The 22,746-nt window shown below is 42.3% G+C and overlaps 1 protein-coding gene across 3 annotated transcripts in view; it reads right to left on the bottom strand.

Moving 5' to 3' along the window:
• Positions 1-22,746, bottom strand: part of zfhx3b (zinc finger homeobox 3b) — a 286,091-nt gene that overhangs the window by 142,400 nt on the left and 120,945 nt on the right. For all 3 annotated transcript variants that reach the window (XM_031846039.1, XM_031846038.1, XM_031846040.1), the window contains one exon: positions 4,987-5,352. The gene's annotated coding sequence lies outside the window, so the exon portion shown is untranslated. The remainder of the gene's footprint in view (positions 1-4,986; positions 5,353-22,746) is intronic.

Genomic DNA, 22,746 nt, shown 5'->3' with positions numbered 1-22,746 from the left:
GCTGTCACAGGGTGAGAGACAGGCGGGACCGGTGGGGTTTTACGCGCTTTGGAGAGGCTCGCTGAAACAGAGGAATCCCAAATCAGAGCCATATGACCACTCCAGGCAACAGCAACACTAGCTGCTGGTAAACCGACCCGAACAGAACAGAACGGGGGAAGAATCCCGGATCCCCCCCCCCCCCCCCACGCCGAACCCATTCAAACGAACCCACTTATTTGCTGCATCTTGCACTTGAATGTAACAAACTTAAAGAGAGTAATTTTCGTTGATGTGGAGAAGAGCCCCCGAACAACAAGACGAGATGAAAGATGACAGGTGGAAGCGACACAGAAGGCAAATACAGATCTACGATATCGCCAGGGGTCAAATCCAAATCCTGCGTCACACACACAGCCGCTGGATGCCTCCGCATCGCATGGCTTGGGTCAAACAAGACGACAATAATTCCAAGTTCGTTCTCTGATAATTCATTAAAAAAAAGGCACCAGTTAAATAATAAGGGGAGGGATTTAATAGATTTCGTACACCGTTTTAAATAACGTATAACAGTATTACGTTTAAAAGGCTGTAAATACGCCATGACACACCCAACTGCTGATTACTGGAGAAATAATCAGATAAAATGAGTTTCACAGTTCAAATCAACGAATTAATATGTGGACAACAATGATACTGATTGACCAAAAAAAGATGAATATTGTATATAATTAAGACAATGGACACGAGTATCCTAACTACAATGGATAAAACGACAGATTTGTCCTTTACATACTCCGTGTTTGACACTGAAGTAGACACATTCAGGTGCTAACAACCCCACTCTCAATGGGCTGCCATTCAAACAAGTGAGAGAAGTGAATGCAGACATGGGTGGGATCATGCAGCATTTCACAGGCGTGGAAATCAACAACTCTCATTACACTATTCCACACAACGCCCTGCTGGTGCAGAGATATATGCTGTGCAGCGTCTTGAGAAACAGTTGGAACAAAGCTCATCTGAAGCCTCATGTGCCCAAACCTACAGAGCTGGGAAGGAGCCCCTTGGACCAAAAGCCACCTCGGGTTGTGTGGGAGTAATTTTAGATGGTCAAAGCAACTGAGGCTGAATTATGGATGTTTAAGCCCTAGCTGCTCTCCCAAACTTTGCCTCTGTGGCAGCCGATCCCACCCATTGCTGTGGGTGGTGAGTTTGAGAGGGTAGGGGTCATGGAGCATTGCCTGTCCATCAATTGCTTTGGCCCCTGTGCTCTAAATACCTCAGTGGACGTGAGCCCCCTCCCCTTATAGCCTTAAGTGTTCCTGGAGCCAATAAAACCAAGTGAGTGGTGAGTGGAACAGCTATCCGAGTGGATAGCTGTTCCATTTTTAGGTGTGAGCTCGTTAAGGGAGTTAATGAAGGTATGTACTTTAACATGACAGGCACACTACAGGAGGGGTGGGCTAAGACCTGACACCACTAGCCCTGCACTAGTCCATCTACCACACATTCTCTTCACCTCTGACATGTTACTGCATTCACTACATTCATGTGCAATACTGAAGTCAGAGAAATGCACATCAGGTGAGTTTTCATCTTGGACTGAGCGCTTTCACGCTGGCAGTTAGAGGCCTCGCATACCAGGCACGAGGTAGACACCTGTGTCCTTGCAACCTGCACATCCAGCCAGCAAGGCCAGGTTTCCTATCAAGATCCCTTTTTGTTATGAATTTCTGAACGCGCATAACAGTCGTCTGACCTCGTTCCTGTGGCAGAAATACTACCCTCCAACTAATTCAAGCACACACTGTCTGTCTGTCTGTTTACTGTGTATGAGACACAGAACTAGAGAGGGACTCATGGCAGCAAGGGGCTATGGTCCTCTCTTAACTGTGTTAACATGCACGCAGGCATTACCATGAGTGTGACTGACCTTCTGTTAGAAGAAATTAGCAACAGCTTAATACCACTTCGGATTCTGTCAGATCACTGAACAATTTGTGTTGTTGTGCGTCTCTACAACCTTGTATAATATCAACTCAATCTAATCCAGTTAAACACGCTGTTTTGCTGCTTATGAAGGCAAAACATATCAACATGAAAAATTGTCTTTGAATTCCAAAAGGTTACACCCTCCCTGTGGTCAAATGACAGACAGAGATGTGATGTTCTCTTTCATAGCTTAGAGGATCAAATGTGTGCTGGATAACAGACACATATTAATTCACTTCGCAGCTTGTGGATTAATCTGGAATCACAAAGTTAGTCTTTTGCTCACCTTGAACTTGAATTGCAATTCAAATTTACAGATTGTTTGACTAAATTAGCTATTTTTATATTTTTAAGGTATATTTTTTTCCATAACAGAACTATGTTAAATACCTCATTGTGTCCAGTTTGTAAGGCAGCAGAAGCAGATCTTTATTGATTGAAGCTTTCTCATATCGTATCATATCATAACCCTAACCCAAACAATATCACTAAACCGATTTCTGCACAATGTGATTGAGAAAACTATCTAATCAGTCTGAAAGTAAGGGAACACAGATTGTTTTCCCACTATGAACTGTTTAATTTAAATGTAATGCAATTCTATATTTCCCCACTCTGTTTGTAGAGTCTGAATATTGTGGTTTCATTTGAGAATGCAAACCAAACAAACAGTCAGCATTATCCACACCATGAATACATCTGTAGATCTAAAATGGTTATTCTGCAGATTTAGTTGTGTTTTTGTGTTTCTCTTGTTTGCATATATAGATTAAAACTGATTCTATGACACTTTTTATATCTGTTTAAGCTGTATTGAATTTAACAAGATGTCTTCACTGAGGAGACGCATGACAGGTTTAAATAGGATTACACTTTTAATTGTAAACTAAACCATATGTGAAGATGAGTAATATGGTGAAAGTGATTTTTTTCTCCTAACCCGAGCCAAGTATGTATTGCAGTCCATGCCAGACTCCTCTGTATTTCTTGGTAAATACAACACAACTGCCTGAGCCACCCACTGATAAAGTGGAATTTCGAAGTATATTGGCAGTGTTTGTGCATTTTGAACATCCCCGTGAGATATAAAGCATGTAACAAGAATGATAACCTGTGTTTTGTCTGTTTTTTTGATCTCATGTTTGTGAATATGTGCAAATACATTTCCTCAGGAAGAAAAAGGGGGCGAGACAGAGGAAACTGGTCCTAACGTATTCTGTTTAGAATTGTAAATGTATTGCATAGGCCCTGCTGTCCAATTACATATATCTTTCATGTATGAAATCATGCATGTCTTTTGCTCTTAAAGGGGGAGGGCTGGCACAAAGGGAGCAACCCCGACTGCAGCAGAACAGTGCGCAGCCCACATGAAAAATAAGGTCTAGTGTCGGAGCCCTGGAGCCCTGGGCAAGGAGAGCAGCTCCATCAGCACACAGGCCAGGGAGGGGAGCTGCTTTCCTCCAGACTGGAGCCCTCTCCAGTCCTGACTCCTGCTGTATTATCCTTGTCTTAGTATGAGGCAGCTGACCCTTTGGGTCCTGTATCACACTTTATAGCAAATACATTTTAGATCACGTCCCTAATTAGCTCAGCGACGATAAATATTGTTTCTTGCACATTTAAGTGTTCTATTCTCCCTCAAAAATCTTTAAAGATGCAGGGGACAGAAAAAAAAAAGTCTGTTTATCTATTTATTTTTTCTTCTTTCATTCTCACTTTCAAAACAATGACTTGCTGCTGGGTACTAAATTTCAGTGACCCAAATTTTGTAAAATTACTTTGAACTTTTCAAACAAATCTCTTTAGATCCTTAACGACATAACTCATCACATTCGGTATGTCCTGCTGCTTTCACTGTCATTGTTTATTACAGTATATTCATATCATTGTATAAAATCTTCTTATTTTTAATTGGGCCTATTTTCAAGGCAAAAATAATGCACATTTCTGAAGCTGAAGAGCTAAAGTTAGCACTTTTACTTCTTGTATGATGGGAGGGGGAGGCTTTGCCACACAGGTACAAAGATTAATCTCAATATCCTCATATCTGGCTCTATTTGATTCCAAGATCCAAAATCACACCTATTCCCTAATCAAGCAGAAGGATTTAATATAGTCCAGATAACCTGGGATCAAATCTTAATCACTGACTGAAAATGTGTTGTCAGTCTTCTGCAAAACATCTGAAACCAAACCAGACCCTAATAAAACTAGAGTGACACTGAGCAACATCAATTTCAATGTCGCTCTGAATGGATATACTAATTTCACAACCATGTGCTACGAAGCCCAGAAGTGCACGCATGCATCAGAAATGTGCAATCTTTGCACATTTCTGATACAAGACTAAAACACATACTGTTCATCTATTCTCATACACACCACACACTCATACAAAACATAACATGCATCCCATCTGTAAACACAAACAGCGGTGACATTTTATCAGCTAGAAAACCACTTTTGTCCCCTTAGTAAACAAAAAAACATCCACGTCTCAGAACATTCACACACCCCATCGCTGACAACTGTTATAGAAATAGAAAATATCAATATCTTTTTGCACATTTAAATATGTTGGTCTGCAGGTTATGTATGTGAATGTACAGCATGTGTTTGCATGTCCACACAGTGGGACATAGGGAGAATATGCTCACGTATGTGTGATCCACCTGGTCACACACGCCAAGTTGCGTCATGTTTCTTGCACATTTGCCCTAGCTCTGGCTGGTCATTGCACAAATCTGCAAGGGGCCAGTGAAGGACCCAGGGGGAGAGTCTATCAACCAAACAACCTCAACATATTCAGAGCCTCTAACCCGAGAGGAACAAACAGGTGAGCAGAGCATGAAAGCAGGGCATTTATCAGCTAGCCTTTCCTTTACACAAACTCTGAAGGCAGGCTAACTGTGTGGGGGACACAGACTGGGGACAAGTTAGCTTCAAAGCCTTGACAAAGTTAAAGGGCTTAGGGCTTGGACAGCAGGAGCAAGGGGGACTTCACAGCCTTACCTGATGGGGTTTTTGGTCTGAGTTGCCACCACGCGAAAGCCTCTCTGACTGTGTTTTCTTTTCAAGTGTCTTTTTGAAGTCAGCAGGCAGAAAGGTCACACCCTCTTGGTCACAGCAGGTTCGTCGAAGCAATGGTGGATGGCCGGTGGCTATTGCTAACGTTCAGACTTTTGTCTCTTTCTTTGTATACAGAAAAAAATAATAAAGGAGAATGTAAAGCTATTGATCCGGTGCCTGGGCACCTTAAGAAGTTTTGGTGATATACTCCTCGAATTCCAGGTAATTCCAGGGTTTTCCAAAGCTATAAGGTTTGGGATTTAGGGACTCCCGGGTCACAAGAAGAACAAGTCAGGATGACACCATCACCTGGAACAACAAACAAAGAAAGAAAAAAAAAGTAAGAAACATGATTTAAACACAGTTGTAAATAATAACAGCAAAGAAAGAGTTCCAATTCAGAGCATCTGCATTTTCTGCCTCAACTCTGAAATCGAGCACATAATCTCTTTCAGGAGAAGCAAACCAGAGCAGTACGATACCATCAAGACTGCAAAATTAATCAGCTGTTTTCAGAGCCAACAAAATTAATCTATAATTATTTGTGTGCTACTACTGCAGGAAAGCCTCTTATGATTTCACAATTACATTTAATAGCAAATTAACTGCTGTGAGTACTTTCTCTTTTCATACCAGTGAAGACTTTTAAAATGAGAAATGAGAAAGATTTCCGGAGAAAATTAATTTCCCTGCAACCAGAACAAGACATATTCCTGTAATGGCATATATAATTGTCTGTTCTGCAGAGGATCTCCCGTATACGACAACAAAGTCTAATAGACAATACATATTTATTCAACTGTCAATTCCAGCAATGGAAAAAATACATGTAAAAAAGACTTTGAATTCCACATGGGCCTGGTTTGTGAAGCTGGGTAAATATGCTTGTCATATGTTCCAATAGTTCCACAGCGACAGAGATTTAGTTAGGGAATACAGGCGGGAGAGGCAGACATTCTCTGATAACTGAATAGCTCTTTTGAAGCCACTTCCATTTGGAAACATTGTGCGATTATTTTTACCTCTGTGGTTAGACTTGAGTTAAAGCCCATGTTTAATTGTTCCCAAGAGTTCCTATTGTGGTGCTGATAAGGGGCTCGGGGAGTAACATTTAAAACTGCAACAGAAATAACTAGACTCTTGCTCATTGGCCACAGGTCTGAAAGAGTGACAACAGAGGATCTACACAGCAGAATGAAAGAAAGAACGATAGACAGACAGACAGACAGGGGAAGAAGATGCCTTGTATGGTTAAGACGCTCTCGCATCTGTTTCTCTCTGTCCTGATTTGAATGTGTGCTCAGCTTTTCTGTTTGAAATATCAATTTGAAAAATTTGCCTTTTAATCTTAAATAAAGAGTATACAGTACGTTACTTGATAATCAATAAATAAATACATTTTAACAACAGTGTTTTGTCAGCAGTCACAGCAGACAGAGAGCAGCGATCATTTGTCGTCTCGCTCTCTCTCTCACTCACTCCGTTCGAGGCCACGACTTCCCAGTTTGTCAGGGCGACCTGTGGGAGTGTGCGCGTCGGATCAATAGCCCACCCACAGCAGAGCCGCGGGCCATCCCTGACCTGGGCTATTGATTAGGCCTGGCTCAGCTGCCAATAGCAATGTGCTGGATGTGACACCAGGCTAAGACAGGAGCTGAGGAAGGGGGATTCTGAATTGCCAGTGGCAGCCCCACAGCACACCGCAGATAAAAGTCAATTCCACTTAACCAAATCACTGACAACTAAATAGTTAGCAGACAGAAGAATGTAGAGAGTCTCTGATGGCAGCAGCTGGATGGCTTTGGGGATTTCCTAGCCCCTGACCTGTGCCGGGGAGCACAACAAGCCATGGGAGAAACACTGACATACGCAGGCCTGTATTTGTGCAGGCAGCCTGACCTCTGCCTGCATGTCAGTCTGTTTGTCTTTTAATTCGGTCACTTCTCACTCTGCAAGTTACACCTGTATCATGAATTCGTTTGGGACACGTTCCATCAATGGCTCCCTCTAGACTGATTATCTAGGATCATCAGATCGAATAGATTATCAGTTATTTAGTAATGATTGATGATCACTTCATTTTTTTTTTTTTTTACAGTATATATTAAATAAATCTGCCAATAGAATTAAAACAATCATTCAAAAGTTAATTGAAGTATGATTTTAAGCATAACATAAAGAATGCTGCTTCCAGTGAAGGAGACATGGAATAGTGTTTATACGGCTTGACTGTTTATTCTCTCAGCAAATCATCAGAGTTATTAAAGCAGCTATTAACCATAAGCTTTACAGTAGTGGTTCCTGTGCCTGCATGCACACATGTAATGCAGTCTGACTGAAGTTGTCAGACTCCTTTCGATCCATCTGGCTCCCAGTCATTACCAGTCCATATTATAGTAGTTTACATGTCACTTTACTGCTCCTTTGCCTCGTGAATGTAATTCTGTGGCCAGTGCCTCCTTGTGCATTCACCACCTATCTATGGCTCCATATCTCTCCCAGTAATTGCTGAGTGACAGAAAGGCAATACTGGCCACTTCATTATAGGACAGCCAGACTGACTGGACACTGGCCTCTTGGCTCCAGGTCACTCTGGCCAGACTGACCTTATCTGCCCAGGTCGTCAGGGGTCAGTCACCCGGAATTTATAAGGACTTTACTAGAGTTGCCGTGGGGTGCCATACAGCAAGGTCGTCTGACCCTGTTGGACTGCTTCTATCAGGTATTGATTGCAGTTTGTCTACTTCAGTTGAGGCTGGACTAATCTCCCAACACTAGGGTCTCGGGGGCAACGGCTTCAGTGTAAAGTTAAGTATTGGAAGTAAGTGATGGTAGTGATGGTGGGGTGGATGGATACTAGTGACCATAAGAGAGACACAACAAGAGTTGTTGGGCTTTGGGGTTAAAAAAAATATGTAGGACATTCAGTAGCAAGTCTGGAACTTCAAACCAGGAAAAAGATTATTTTCTTAGGGTACACTTGGAGGATGAAGCTGTGTGCATGACAATTTTATTGAGTAATGAAATAAAGGATGTTGGAGCAAGATATATTGAACAACTGCACTACTGTACTTTGACTGAATGACGGTCTGCAGTCTGAGAATCTGTTCCTTCTTGCCGTCTTCTAAACAGACAGGATACGAATCATCTGTGTGTATGAATTCAACATGTTCACGTTGATTTAAACTGTTTGGTTTTTTGGTGTTTGCTCCTGCGATGGTTAAGTTAAATGATTAAAGGTATTGATCAGTATTTGGTCCACTCATCACTACTTATTCCCAAGAAGATTGATTAATCCAGCTACAAAGACAATTAGCTATGAGTCTTTCTGTAAACCATTTTAGCTACCACACATATATATAAAGACATGTGATTGTTAGTCTGCAACCAAATGTGTATTTGTGTGTGCCTACGTCTGCACCAGTTTGTGTCTGCGCGAGACCTTTTATGTACATACTAAAGCATCCCTGATGCTCGTTAGATCTCGTCTCTCGGCAGCTGCTTGGCACCGCTCATATTAAATCACAATAATGGCAGATGAGCTCTCGCGCTAGAGAGACAAGCATCTGTTTGAAACTGCACTTTATTACACTTTGTTCCTTTAATCAAAAAAACTATGCGAAAAGATAACCCGGTTTTAAAAATCCCAGATAAACAGCAACGATTGCATCTTTAAATAATAAATGATCCCCTGCCTCTTACAGGCGAGAATATAACTGAAAATAATTGAAGACAACAATGTCCTATAAGAGCACCACTTGAGCAGTGCTGATTCAGAATCCCTCAAAACTTCAAACATTCAGTCATAAAGTATGGATAATCCGTAAAAGAAAGGTATGCGTCTGTTTACAATTTCCTATTAATTAAGGCTACAGGATGGGGTCTACCTTTGTTAAAGTTGATGTGTGTTTGTTAGACTTCCTGAGAAATTGTACCACTGGCAAATTAGGGGTGGAATACAAAACGAAACAAACAATAACACTCGAATATGATCTGCAGTCAAGGAATAAATATTTCACCATCTGTCTACATTTGACACACTTTCAGTAGTGAACAAAGGATTCCTAAACAACAAATTGCCCAAACTGGGTCTTGAGACAATATTCTTTTTGACCTGTGTTAATTCACAAAATATGCTACGACTTCCACTTCACAACTGTGTATGTAATAGACTCAATTTGTTTGGAATTTAGGGACACATTATTATTATTGTATCTTTTTTAAGTCGAGAACGAGAAATGTCTGTTGGCAGTCATGGAAGGGAGCAGATTGAAACACATCAAGAGGGTATCAAAAAAAAGTACAAGACAAATCAGGATGGTATGGCACGTTTAAAGACGCACATGGAAACAATGGATGGGGCAAAACTTAATAGTGCACTTCTTTATAACCAAGCAACCCAACACTGATTGTCCTCTGCACGGAGCCGGAGTGAATAACTGGTCTTAAAACCATGTTCATATCCGTGAGATGATGACACACTCTAGCATTTTACTGTATAAGGCCAACAGTGAGGGTGAACTAAAGAGTATGGAAAATCAGGTAAGCACCGTGCTGATGAAGGTGATGTTCCCCATTCTCCTTCTATGAACCAGGCCTGCAGAGGGCTGTGTGTCTAAGAGGGATAAGGTAGTGCTTGATGATTAATCACTGAACATAATAAAGGCTTCTCACTATGAGCACACAGTCCAGCTGATTCTATGATATGATTGGGGCCAATAAGAAAAGAGAAATAATCATTTCTTACAGTGCATTCATAGTACACTCTAATGATATCTTCTGATTGGACCATGCGGAGAAGATAATAAGGGCCGTCTTCAGAATGGACTCCAAGATTGTTTCTTTAACTTCATGAAATGGGGCCACGGGCCTGGATGCTGCAGATTTGAGGATTAAGATAAGCTGACCTTTCACATTATGGTGCCATGTATAAAAGATGAAGTTTACAGTCCCTCATCACATTAGACCTTATCAATGGTTAGAGCCTCTGTGAAGCCCTTTTGAACATCACAATGTTTTTTCCAGTATACAACAGGCCTCAACCCCCTAGTGTGGGATTACTGTGCTTGTGCGTGTGTGTGTGTGTGTGTGTGTGTGTGTGAGAGCTGAAAGGGGTGTGTTGTGGATGTGCATGCTCGCTTGTTTGGACAAAACTAAAGCATTAATCCAGTGTAAAAACTCTATTCAATCTCCTCTCTTTTTCATGGTCATGTGGGACAAAAATAAATGTAAAAAAGGTCAAGATGTTGAGACTGGTGGGTGAAATATTCAACACCTCAATTTGAATGATGTGGTCTGTCATTATACAACAGAATTGACAGCAATGGACTATTAGTACAGTGTTACTAGCAAACAATCAGTGTTTATCAAACATTTTCTCTATCACACAACACCGTGAGGCTGTGCTCCTGAGAAGTCCATGTTAACTCCTCCTGTTGTGGGGACAGGTCGCTCTGCCCTGCTGCTGAGACGCTCAAGAGGAGAACAGCAGAGAGAGCATTTCATTTCCACAGTTCTCCAAAATATCATCGTCAAAAGCCTCAACATCTCAGTATTCTATGAAAAATGAAAAAGCTGTCAAACGGGAGGCAAAGTGTCACTTGTTTCAAATGCAAACTAGCATACTTAAAACATTTTCTTGGATCAAGTGACATTATGTTGAAACTAGAGGAGTAATCCACCTGTCAGTTACAAATACTGTCACTTGTTTCAATCTCAAAACAAGTGAAACTATATTTGAAACAAGTCAAACGATCTCACCCCCGATGGCAGATTTGTTTTCTCTTGTTTTGAGGTAGACAAAACCGAATTGAACTTAAGAACTTAAATTTTACTAAATTTTGGGAGCTCATGACCACTCTGATAGTGAGTGACACTTTTGGATCATGTGTGTTCAGCAGAGCCACACTCTGCTAGGCTGGGCTGAAGAGCTATAGGCTTTCGCAAGCATCAAACTACTGGCCAACATCTCCAGGCTTCTTTGATGTGGGAGGCATTGCTTACCCCTATAACTTACAGCCCAGCTCTGCAGGGACTTATTTTTATAACCTCTATTATTTTCTATCATAAATATTCAAATCCAGATCTTAAATCCAGAGCTTAGTGAGGAGAATAGCCAAAAACAACATGCAGCTCTTCAGCTTCCCCCAGCCCTCGCTCTTCTATAGAAAATCATTATGAAGATTAATACAGAAATCAAACAGTATGCTGAGACGAGACTGTATGGACCCAGTAAAAATAATGCACTCCTGAAAGACTCGGGATGGAATTTTTGGTCAAGGATCTTGGGCTTTTTGTTCTTTATTTGTTTGAGCATTTTGACATATTCTGCATTTCCTCCTTTTGGCTGTGAATTAATATTTGCAGCTTGAATATTAATCCTGATTCAGTAGTGGATTAGTTTGCTATTGTCCCCTCTGTGCTGAGCCCTAAATAAAGGCGCTGACATGGAGAGGGAATGTATACCTCTCTGCCCTGCAAACAAAGACCTCTGCACCCAGAGATAACACATGTCCCTGCAACACAGACCCCCCTACCACATGCTGAATTCTCCCTCTCCCTTATGTTTCTCCCTCAACTCTCAATTCCACATTTCCCCTACTTCTCACCACTCTCTTCCTCCCTGTCTGTCTCTTTCTCTCTCTCTCTCTCTCTCTCTCTCTCTCTCTGAAAAACTTTGCCATGGTGGATTTGTAAGGCAATTGTGCCCTTAAACCGCGCCTCTTCCTCAGCTTATACCATGCATTTTCCAGAGTTTATCAAAGAATACAATAGGGTTATGCTTTCACCATTATTCTCCAGGCAAGAACAGTAATTTAAATGCACCACTACTACTGAGGCAGGATACAGCCCTGCTGTCTCACTATGGAACAGAGAGAGATAAAAATGCGTTACAAAAAACGCACTGCATTACTTTGTTGACCTTTCCTGTTCTCATAGTTTACAAACAGCTGTGAAGCTCCTTCCTCTGGGCTCTTTGTACATCAGAGACTAGGACTGATGGAGGCACGCCATGCTTAAATGAAGGGCTTTTTCTAACTTGCCTCCGTTGTGGCTCAGAAACACAACCTAACAAACACACGTTTACTTTATCTCTGCCAAAGTGAGGGAGGAAATACAGATATGACGGAAGCCTTTCATGTAAGTATATATTTTAACACGCAGTCTGTTCAACAAGAAAAGAAGAAAATCTAAACATATGCACACATCAATACAGCCACCCACACACAGAAACAACTTTAATTTTTTCATCTGCTGTAAAAGCACCGGCGAGTATTTTTCAAAAGTTAGTCTGCATTCATAGTAATTTAAGCCAAAGTTGCATTGCTATTCGAATGCAACTAAATGTGAGGAGTTCATCTCAGACTCCTGTCTAAAATGAATTGCAAACTGATGGACTCAATGTCACTAATCAACACACACCTGCAAGCTCATAGAGTGAGATATCTGCACACACGCACGTGTTTCATCATGGTATTGTGAAAGCAAACGGGAACATCGAGTACTGTGCTACAGATAGTGATTCTATATGTGTGACCCGATGCTGAATATTAACAGGGAACTGAGAGGAGGATGAAGATGCTGAGGACAGATGATGATGCCGACAAGAATGTTTGAGAGGAAAATAAAGGAGGTAAAGGCTGAGGAAACATGGAAGACAAACAAAGAGGAAGAGAGAAAGGGGAAAGGAGGTTAAGAAAGGAAGTAAGGGAGGAGGGAAGGGAAGAAGTACTGAAAATACAGTGAAGAGCAAAATAGCAAATGGTGAGAAAGACAGAGAAGTGCAGCAGACATGGACTGGACCAGCCTGCAGGCCTGGCCAGACTGATGAGAACAGGTAGCCATAGTGATGCCATTATGTTGGTAATCAATCCATTGGTGTCTGGGTGGGCAGATACTCACAGTCTAGAAGGGGTTAATGGGAAATCAATGAGAGGGATGTGCTTATGAGCAGGACATGGGGAAAGAGGGACAAGGGGGAGAGAGTGAAGAGAGATAGAGGGGTGGAGAAGGGGCGATAGGGACATTGTTTCCTGTGATAGCAGCAGACTTCCCAGATGTTATCTGTCATTCAAAGGAGCACTCTGGTGACCAGATGTTTAGGCTCAACGTGGTGGAGTGGGTAGCATCCTACTGGGGGATCAATACAGGTCAAGTGCATGGTAATATGTATCACTACTCGACACACACACGACATTGATGTCTTTGCAATACAGAGACTTGTGCTGAGCAGAAAGAAAATTATGTATATGTATTAAAAAATTACACCCTGGTGATATTCTCATTTATACCAGTAAAATATATATCTGGCATGATGGTGTTTTCTCATTAATCTGGATTGTATGTCTGGCCTGCATCTGCAGTATCTTCTTTTTACGTCCATTACAGGAAACAAAGGAGAGCGCTGATTTGGAAAGAAAGGTAAAATAAATACAGCAAAAAAATCATCCAGAGTAGTTTTTTTAAAGGCCCGGGGGCATTTGGGGAGGTGGGTGGGGGTTGGAAATGGGGAACCAAGAGCAGGTCCCAGTGCAGTAAGGCTCTTTGTAGTTTGAGCAGTCTGAACTAGCCAGAGGCTTACTGCTCTAACCCCTACCACTCAGAGAGACTGTTTGGGGAAATTGCACCACAGAGTAATAATTAATCAAGTAAACGCTGAACTGCTTTGATTTGGATTACATTAACATATTATCAATAATGTATTAATCAAATACAAATAAACACCTCTGCATAATAGCATTCTTAACTAACTGCATTTTCACACTTGGTTAAAAAAGTTGGTCTTCTTTAAGCGATGAGAAAAACTGCACTGGAAGCAGCTGGAGTTTCTGTGGTTTAGGAAGTAACACCTCTTGGCACGGAACTGTCTTTGTTCATCAACTCCCTTCTTCATCACTGCATCACCCACTTCAAGTGCTTCTACCGAGAGGCAACAAATTATGAATTCATTTATTTATGCTTAACAATGGCAGAATGCATCATGCAGAATAAATAAACACACCACTGATGAAGCACTGAAAACACAATGCACATAATTTGTGCAAAGCTACTCCAGGTTTGATTCCAAAAGTAGCGAAGTGGATTGAGGAAAAGAGTTTTTCACTTTTATCATTTGCAGAGGAGTCGAATCAGCTCTGCTTTTGTATTTTCACTTAAATGCATGTTCTGTTTTTCTCAGATAAGTTGTGTTGTTTAAAAGCATCCGTTCTCGCCTAACGCTTTGTTCATTGGGGGAACTTCAAGCCCAGGGATTTTCTAAACACAATTCATCAAAGTGGAACGGCAGTCTTTTTTTCTGCATTCCTAATCCTTTTTGCTGCAGATGAGAGATTTGCTGTTCAGACTCATTAAGATTAAAGCGTTTGCCGGAGTTATTTAAGAATGCAAAGTTCCATGTGAGACCTCTCAGAGTTCAGAACAGAAGAAAATCCTATCGACACGCTTGGTGCACTGGGGGCTGATCTTAGCCTATATTTCTATATTTGGTGTCAGTGATTGAGTGATAGCATGGGAAATGGTTTTTCCTGCTGTATTATAGTTAAGAGTTACAATCACTTTTCCATTCTTTCCACCCAGCCAGGGGTTATGAGTGTAATTGCTCTTTTTGTCTTCACTTATAAGGCTCGTTTGGTTACCTGTAAACATATTTATTTTAGTGTCTTTTACTTTAGATGTTCAGTTACCAGCTGGTTTTAATCAGGTACATTGTTTATCCGGTTTGGTGACTAAGTATAAACTGGCAGACAAATGAGTTCTCGGAAACATTGAAGACAGCAAAATAGATTTTGAGAATATTCAACTGAAATATAGCCTAGTGTTGCTAACTCCTTTCCAATAAAAGTAGCGAGCAGCACTAGCTCCAGAAGTTGCTAAATCTAGTGAGAAAGTCACCAAGTCGGCAACACTGAGAGCACGTCCCTTCAGGCCCCCTTCCAAAGCCACTCCCCCAAAATTATCATAATGCACCTAAACAACAGACATGACTATAGTTAGTATTCACAGCTGTCAGGCTAGCAGCTTGCAGGGGACTTTGGTGATGCGCAATGTAGGCAGGATGCCGACAGGCAGGCAGGTAGACAGGCAGGTAGCCCATTCAATCATTTCAGTCAGGCCCCATGAAATGACTGACAGGCTTATTACAGACCTGCGACAGCCACAGATACCAGATGGGTTATCTTTTTTTTGTCCGAGTATTTGGTTTATTAACTGCGGTCGGGATGTAAAGAGAGATTCAACAAACGAAACAAAAAAGGTTTCTAAAATCCATGACTAACCATAGATTTAAATGAAACGATACATTGTAAATGTGCAGTAAACTATTTTGCTTTCTAGTATTATTTTGGCAGCAGGGATTTTGGCTGGGGTAAGGTTATCAGTCATCTGATTGGACAGACAATGGTTAATGTTCAGCTGGAGGAGATGGCAGTCTTTCAGCTGAAAAAGAAATGATCATTGGAGTGTTCGTCGGCTGCCTAAGGACTTTTAATATTAGCTCTTTTGGCTGGACACTCACTAGTCTTTTGGCTGCCCTAAAGCTGGAGAAAGACTCAGATCCCGTTGTTAGTAGAACACAGCTCCAGTCTCGGCACCTTTCCCAAACTTTCCAACTCCAAGTGTCGCAATCTGGTTCCATTTTACAGCTGGCCTTGAGATTGTAACAGAGCTCCTTTCTCTCCCTCCTCAACCGCATATTTAATCCCTGTGCTTATGTCAAACTTAATTACAGGACCTTGTACGAAAAAATAACAAGTGAGCCTTGTAGGGGTGGGTGAGAGGAAAGGAGAGTATTAAGAAAGGGAGAGAAAAAGAGACATAGGGAGAATGCTAAGAGGTGTGAGGGGGGAAAGGGAACAGAGACATTTAATCTGTAGACTCGGTTAAATGACCAAACTAAATGCTTTGATGTATAGTATCTCTTTTTTTTTAACTGACACAATCTATTTTTAAAAATCAATAGCAATATTTATTGATGACTAAATCTATACGATAAACAGTATATTCATGGGCTAAAACACAAGATGAGGCATACAGCACGAGGATGTTGTCTGCGCTGCATCTGTACAAAAATAACAGCTAACCAACATTTTTTTGTGAGAAAAGGCAGAGAAAGCAAGAGGCCTTACGCCCATATCCTTTAACTTACAACCTAGCAAAATTCTCCTGAACCCCCACAAACCAAAAAGAAATAATCATTAGACTAAGTCAGTCACCCAGTTTGCGTGTTTGTGCACATAAAACTATTTACTCTGTAGAAGTGGAACAGCCGGGGAGAGACATGTTTAGTCTGTCAGTTTAAAACTATTATCTCAAACTCTGGAAATATGAGCTGAGCCTGTCGTGCATCGACACAGAGAGACAGCACTGTGAAGAACAAACCTTTGAAAAGTCTAAATCAATTTTTGGGGGAGTAACATAACAAACGCTTCACCGCAGTGAAGAAAAGGGGATCTCTTTTTAACAGTTTGAAAAGCACATATTCATACAATCTTCATAAGGCAAAACAGCATAAATGCAGTATACATGAAGTCTTTTGAAAAGGGAGATGACGGAAAGGGAGAAAGGGAGAAGACACAGGGATGCTCCTCAGAGAAGCAGACAAAACATGCAGGAAGACCACCACAGCACTGCAAACGGTTTTCCCTACACCGCCCATATTGCACACACCTACCCACGCACCCACCCTTTAAGCAGCCTGCTAGCTAAAGCCGTCCCAGACTGGTCTTGAGTGGCCGGGCAATGGACCGGAGGAGGGAGAGAGGTTCCCATGCCACTGGTGCTGGAACCGGCGCGCCACCCGGAGGTATTTATAGCAGACCAGCACTAAAGGGCCGGGAGAGAGGGCATGCTTGTTTTCCTTTCCATTCCCCAGGCACTTTCACCAGGCCTCACATGTGGGTGTTAAATATATACCCAAATACTGGGAGCAACATTGTGGGGGCAGAGAAAAGGAGGCAGTGCGCTCCTTTTGGAAAAGGGGTGGGTTGGCAGTGGAGGGGGGCAGAGAGAGATGGAGAGTTGAAAGAGGGAACAGGAGAGCGGAGTTAGCTGGATGCAGACTTGAAAAGCTGTGTGGTGGAAAGAAAGAAAGAAAGAAAGACAGAAAGACTATTAATACAGAAAGAAAACAAATGAGAAAGGAAGATTAATGCTTTTGTGTAGGTTTTCCAAGCTCCAAAAGGCCTAAGAAAGTGGGACAGGCTCTGTGCCAGCTCCAGGACCGAGGCAAGGCCCAGACAAGGATCAGAGGTTAGCGCCGAGCTGAACCCCGTCTATCTGGAGACTCCACAGTGGAGAGGCAGGGGAAAGTCCAGACAAAACAGGGGGGCATTTGCAGGGAGGTGGTGGAGCAGTCCTGTTGTTGTGGCCTTCTTCACATCAAATGATATCTGGATCCAAGAAGCAGCCCTCCACATCTCCAGCTGCTTCCTCTATATACTCTATGATGTATGTCTCTCTCCCTCTGCATGGGAATTCCAGAGTGACATTATTACTATGATGAAAACAGACCCTATAAATACTGAGCACTATGATGAATATAACAGCGTTTATGGGGGCAGCGATAATTAGATCAGGAAAGAAAGAGAGACTCATTGAAGTTTGCTCTGTTTTTGTGTTTGGGAATTCCTTTCAACCGTGTGTCTTAATGTATGAAGAATTACAGAGGCAACGGTAGCTTGGTAATCATCTGGGTCTCTAGGAGGGCCTCGTGGGGCCTCTTCAGTGATTCTCGCTCCTGTTTCAGCTCTCTGCTCCCTCTCACATCTCTGTAAAAGCCACCCTACTGTCTGCTTTTTTAATGATGGTTTGACCAACAAACAATTAATAGGCTGCCCCACAGATGCCTGTTAAAAATGAAATAGCAGGAACAATGAAGTGCTCGAAAATGGGGCCATCCAACAGCTCCTGCTATCTTTCCATCCAGTTTTGCTCGTCAGGTTTTGCCCTCGTCAGCAGATCCCTAACCCACCACGGTCCAGCTTAGATCTTTAAGTCCTAAGAATACAGCTTTAACAACAGCCTGACCTGAGCCCCTGTTCAAATCCCAACTGTACAGCAGCCATCCCACTAGCTGATTGCGTCAGAAAGATTCCACAGCCATGGCCTCTGTTTTTTCATACTTGTGGGAAAATAGCAGTTCATGTTTCCTTGGATGCTTCACACATTCCTCACCCTGTCTTCACATTGCGGGGCCCCAGAGACTGGGCAGAGCCAAAGCCACTCAGGAGGAGGTGCTTGGCAGATAAGAGGTGTGGCTAAATGAAAAAGGAAGGCAATTCTTTACTGTTTATTTGGGAGTGAGTTGCTAGGCGATGTGATCTCAAAAAGGCCGTAATTACATTTCCCTGAGTTTGATGAGTATAACAGAACGTGGACAGAAACTTTCCAGCTCATTTAACTTCTCAGAACACAGCTGGGAATTATAGATAACAGAACATCTGGAAGTCACAAAAATACCTCTCCAGCGTCTAATCCAAACTAATTCAAGTCACCACATCCTGCAATGAACGACATCCCAAAGCTAACTCACTGACAGCTCCAATATTTCAACTTTTGTTGTAGAAAAAAAAAGTAGTCATGTCTGAATGGCATTTCAGTTATGTGGGCAAAAGTTCAAGCGTTCTAGATCGTGCTGCATCTTTTGCTCAAATTTCATCATTAGACTGTAATGGACGTCATGACAAAGTACCCAAAACCCCTCCAGTCCTGACAGAAACTCATACATACACTTATACTTTCCGCAACATATGTTCACATAATCCCCCATCCTTCAACATGAATGACAGATGTTCTAACATATGACATATGATAAATATTTCAAATGCTACATCTAAATTCATGTAATGCAGCACACACACACACACACACACACACACACACACACACACACACACACAGATATAAACAAACAGAGCCTGCACTACTTGGCCACACTCAAGTTTGGTCTCATCCTAAATTTCTGACCTCAAAATTCAAGACAAAGGTAGTTAGTCTTGATTTATGCATGCTTCAGCTTAGGATGAAGAGAGCAGGACACAGTAGCAAAGCAATTAATTTTGATGCTGAAAACATTATTAATGATAATGTTTAAAACATCAAAGCACCGGCTGACAGAGACACAGCATCTCCACTCTGACAAGATGGAACAGATGAGCTCACTTGAGTCAGTCAAGGTGAGGCACAGGGGAAAATGTAATTTGTCTCTCCGTTGATTTTCATTGAGCTTTTCCTGGAGAAGCTGTGGTTCAGAGCGGGTCAAACCTGTGTACCTGGTGTCTGTGGTATAGCAGAGCTGGCCACCATATGAAGTGGAGAGTCAATTCTCTGTCAGTGGGTTGTGTATCTATTTGCCACAAATGCAACATGCTTTTGGATATTTTTTTTTAATATGAAAAGTACAGTATGTAGTCCGCATGTATGTATCTTGGACATGGGACGTAAGGGACAAGAGAGGAAGCACCATCAGTTGGAATGTACAAATCTGAAGTTCATAATGACCGAGTGGGCCAGTGAAGAACCCCTCCTCTATCCGTCTGGACTCCTCACTGTAGCTTTGGGCAAAGGGATAAAGCTTCTCTCACTCCCACATACTCATTTACCCCCCACCATCACACCAATTGAACCAGGGAGTCTGGGGGGAGCCACATTGATATTCACTACACATCTCCATCCCCCAGCCACAACCATTCCCACTGGAAACATTATTTCATTACATATATTATGCATTCAGCATAAGGGAGTTGGTGAATGTGCAGTGTGCAGATGTGTGTGTGGAGGGGGTGTGGGCGAGCTCAGATGTTTCCTTCTATGTATACATGGCTGTGACAAGCCTGTTGTAAAAAGAGTTTTAAAGAGAGTGTAAAAAGATATAACGCCTCAGGGGCCCAGTGTTAATGGTACTTAGTTTACTTTGTGAGAGAGAAGACAAAATATTTATTTCGTACTGTTTTGTGTCAACATTATAAAAGGGACTTCGCAAGTTTTGTAGAGGGATAACATATCCTGCAGAGTCGCATGAATTTTCCCTCAGTTCATTTGAGTATGTGCGTCCATATGTGAATGTGTACTGTGTCCCATGCAGAGCAGAAGATAAAGAGATACACAGTGGAAAAAGATGAAGATAGAGGCAGACAGACAGATATTTCATATGGCCCACTGCTCTTTGGGCCCTGGTCCAGATGTCACCAGAGCAGTTTTTTATTTGTTAATGTCTTGTTTTAAAAGCTCCCCTTAAAAGCGCCTGCTGCCTTTCCCTTAAGTCTTTAAGTGGCTCAACACAAGACACTCTTGTCTGATCCGAACTGGAATCAATTTGGAAAAGAAACCATTTCACCTCTGATTAAGCACTGCTCTGTCTCTGCTGTGGCATGCTGACCTTTCCAGAGGTCTGTCTTGGGCTGCGAGGAGGAGCCAGCCAGATGATATGCCGGGGTAATTAGACTGATTGACGTCAGAGGGCAGGGCCTGGGAGAGCCTTGTATTTGAACCCCATTTATTCACGACTCACGACCATATCCCTCACAAGTCAGATTCAATGCTGTAACCCCAGCTTCCTTTTGCAAATATCCCATAATGCTTTTCCCTTTTATTTTCTTACATTTTTATATAAATTAACTTTTCCCTCCGTCTTCAGGGGCAATCAACAATGAGAGACCTGCCCAATGTCATATGATTCAGTGAGCCTGGTGTTCTCTCTGCTCTTGCACCACGTTTTGTGTTATCCTGTTTTCAATTACACATAAAACAATGACTATTCTCAGTTTTTGTGAAGCCACCACTCATAGATGTCACACACAGGCCAGTCCTCCCCCAGTCAGCCATTTTGCCAAAATATGTCTGCCTTGGTGTCTTTAAATGGCTGCATCTATAGCTATGTGTGTCTGTGTGACCCGCTTGACCACCACCATCAGTCTCGGTATTCCACATCAATTTCTTCATCTCTCACCCTTTGCTCTAGCAATGTAGCACCAGTTCAACATCTGTATGTATTGCGGGCTTGTGCAGCATTTAAAACATGGAAGTCCCTAAAGGTATAAAATGTTGCAAAGCCAGAATTCTTTTAGAAGAGAGATCAGAGGGCAGGTGTCCACCAGAGATCAGAACATGGTCCAAATTCCCGGCATTTTGCCTCATACACCCAGAGCAATGTTGCCTACAGAGAGACCTGGTAGAGAGAAACCTCACCTCCAGTTCAAGCGGATTCTTGTGGCCTTTTATTTGTTCTCGTTTGGCTGCAGGGGGAACGTGCTCCACTCTGACCTGGGGGCACTCATCCAATCAGCTCACTATCTGCTGCAAGGGCCTCCATAATAGTGACATTTTTCCACCTCGTCAATAAAGTGGTGAAAGCCACCCTCCACCCGCTACTTGACCGTTTAACTTCTTCCTGAAAAGACCCTTTCTTTCTGTCTGTCTCTGTGTCTGGCTGAAATCAATAAAAGCAGAGCAAGGAAAGAGGCCAATCCAGCGGCTGCATTAACTGGTGGTCTCAACCGCTGTACAAAGAGGATGGCTGGCAGAGAAAAGGATACAGAAGAGCTGGCAGCTCGAGTCATTCTCATTCACACAGCAGTGGGAGAAACCTGCTTCTTGTCTACACTATATGGTGTCCCCCCCCCCCCCCCCCCCTCAGTAAGGACAATGAGATTCTGAAAATGCTGAATGAAAATATGCAGAAACAACATGCTGCACACATTCTTGTGTACTCCAAAAGCCATAAAGCGGAGTAAAAATGGAAATACTTCCATGCATACACACAGACTGAAAGATGGCAATCGTATTCAACAAAGATGCCATATATATTAACAGATGTAAACTATAGTATCTACTGATCATTGCTTGCCATGAGTCATTTAGCAGCTGCATTCACACATCACCACATGTCTGCAGTGATTGACATAACGGCATCAGAGTGAGAACAAAATGTCTTCCAATGAAGGAGCAGGAGGGACAAAATGAGAGAGATGGGTTACATCTATGCCCATGCTGAAATGAGTGCAGCGCTTTGTTTGGTTATGCTGTCTGAGCTGAAATTGATTACTGTGAGAAGCATGCACCAAAGAGCCCCTGCATTCAGATGAAATAAATAACACACTCTTAGAGATGGGAGGGTATGTGGATGATGGAACAGAGGGTGAAAAATGGGATAAGGGAGGAAGGAAGAAACAAAGATGGATTTACCAGGGTAAAAAAGCAGAGATGAAAAAGAAGGAAATGGCTAAAGGTGGGGTACTGAATGGCATGTCTTCAGTCTAGTGCAGCACTAAAAAGAGACAGCCTGGATGACATCTGGAGTAGTTGAGTTCAGTCACACACCACTTCCCAACCACAGACAACATGATGAGGGATTTAACTTCATTACAACATGTTATGGTAATGAATGGGCTGTGGCCAGTTCTGGATGTGTTAGAGTAATTACCCCACTCCAGCATATGTGTGAGTGACACTTTCTACACGTGTCTGTCTGTGTGTGCATGTGTGTGTACATGTGTGCCAGTCATATGTCCTGGGGCTCCAGGTTTAGTGAACTGGATGAGGCCTAAGGAAATCTAGCAGGTCTTTTCCACCATGCGCCAAGCAGAAGCAACTGCTGCAGCTAATTAAAAGAATGCAACACGTAGACAGCTACTATCATACGGATCATCTCCTATAGTTAGCTTAACATTGTTTTTTAATAGAAGATGGGCTTGGGACTTTGTGGTTTGG

This window comes from Anarrhichthys ocellatus, unplaced genomic scaffold (genome assembly GCF_004355925.1).
Source record: "Anarrhichthys ocellatus isolate YVR2014 unplaced genomic scaffold, GSC_Weel_1.0 scaffold6, whole genome shotgun sequence".
NCBI classification, from domain to species: Eukaryota; Metazoa; Chordata; class Actinopteri; order Perciformes; family Anarhichadidae; genus Anarrhichthys; species Anarrhichthys ocellatus.
This window is presented reverse-complemented; position numbering and strand designations above follow the sequence as displayed.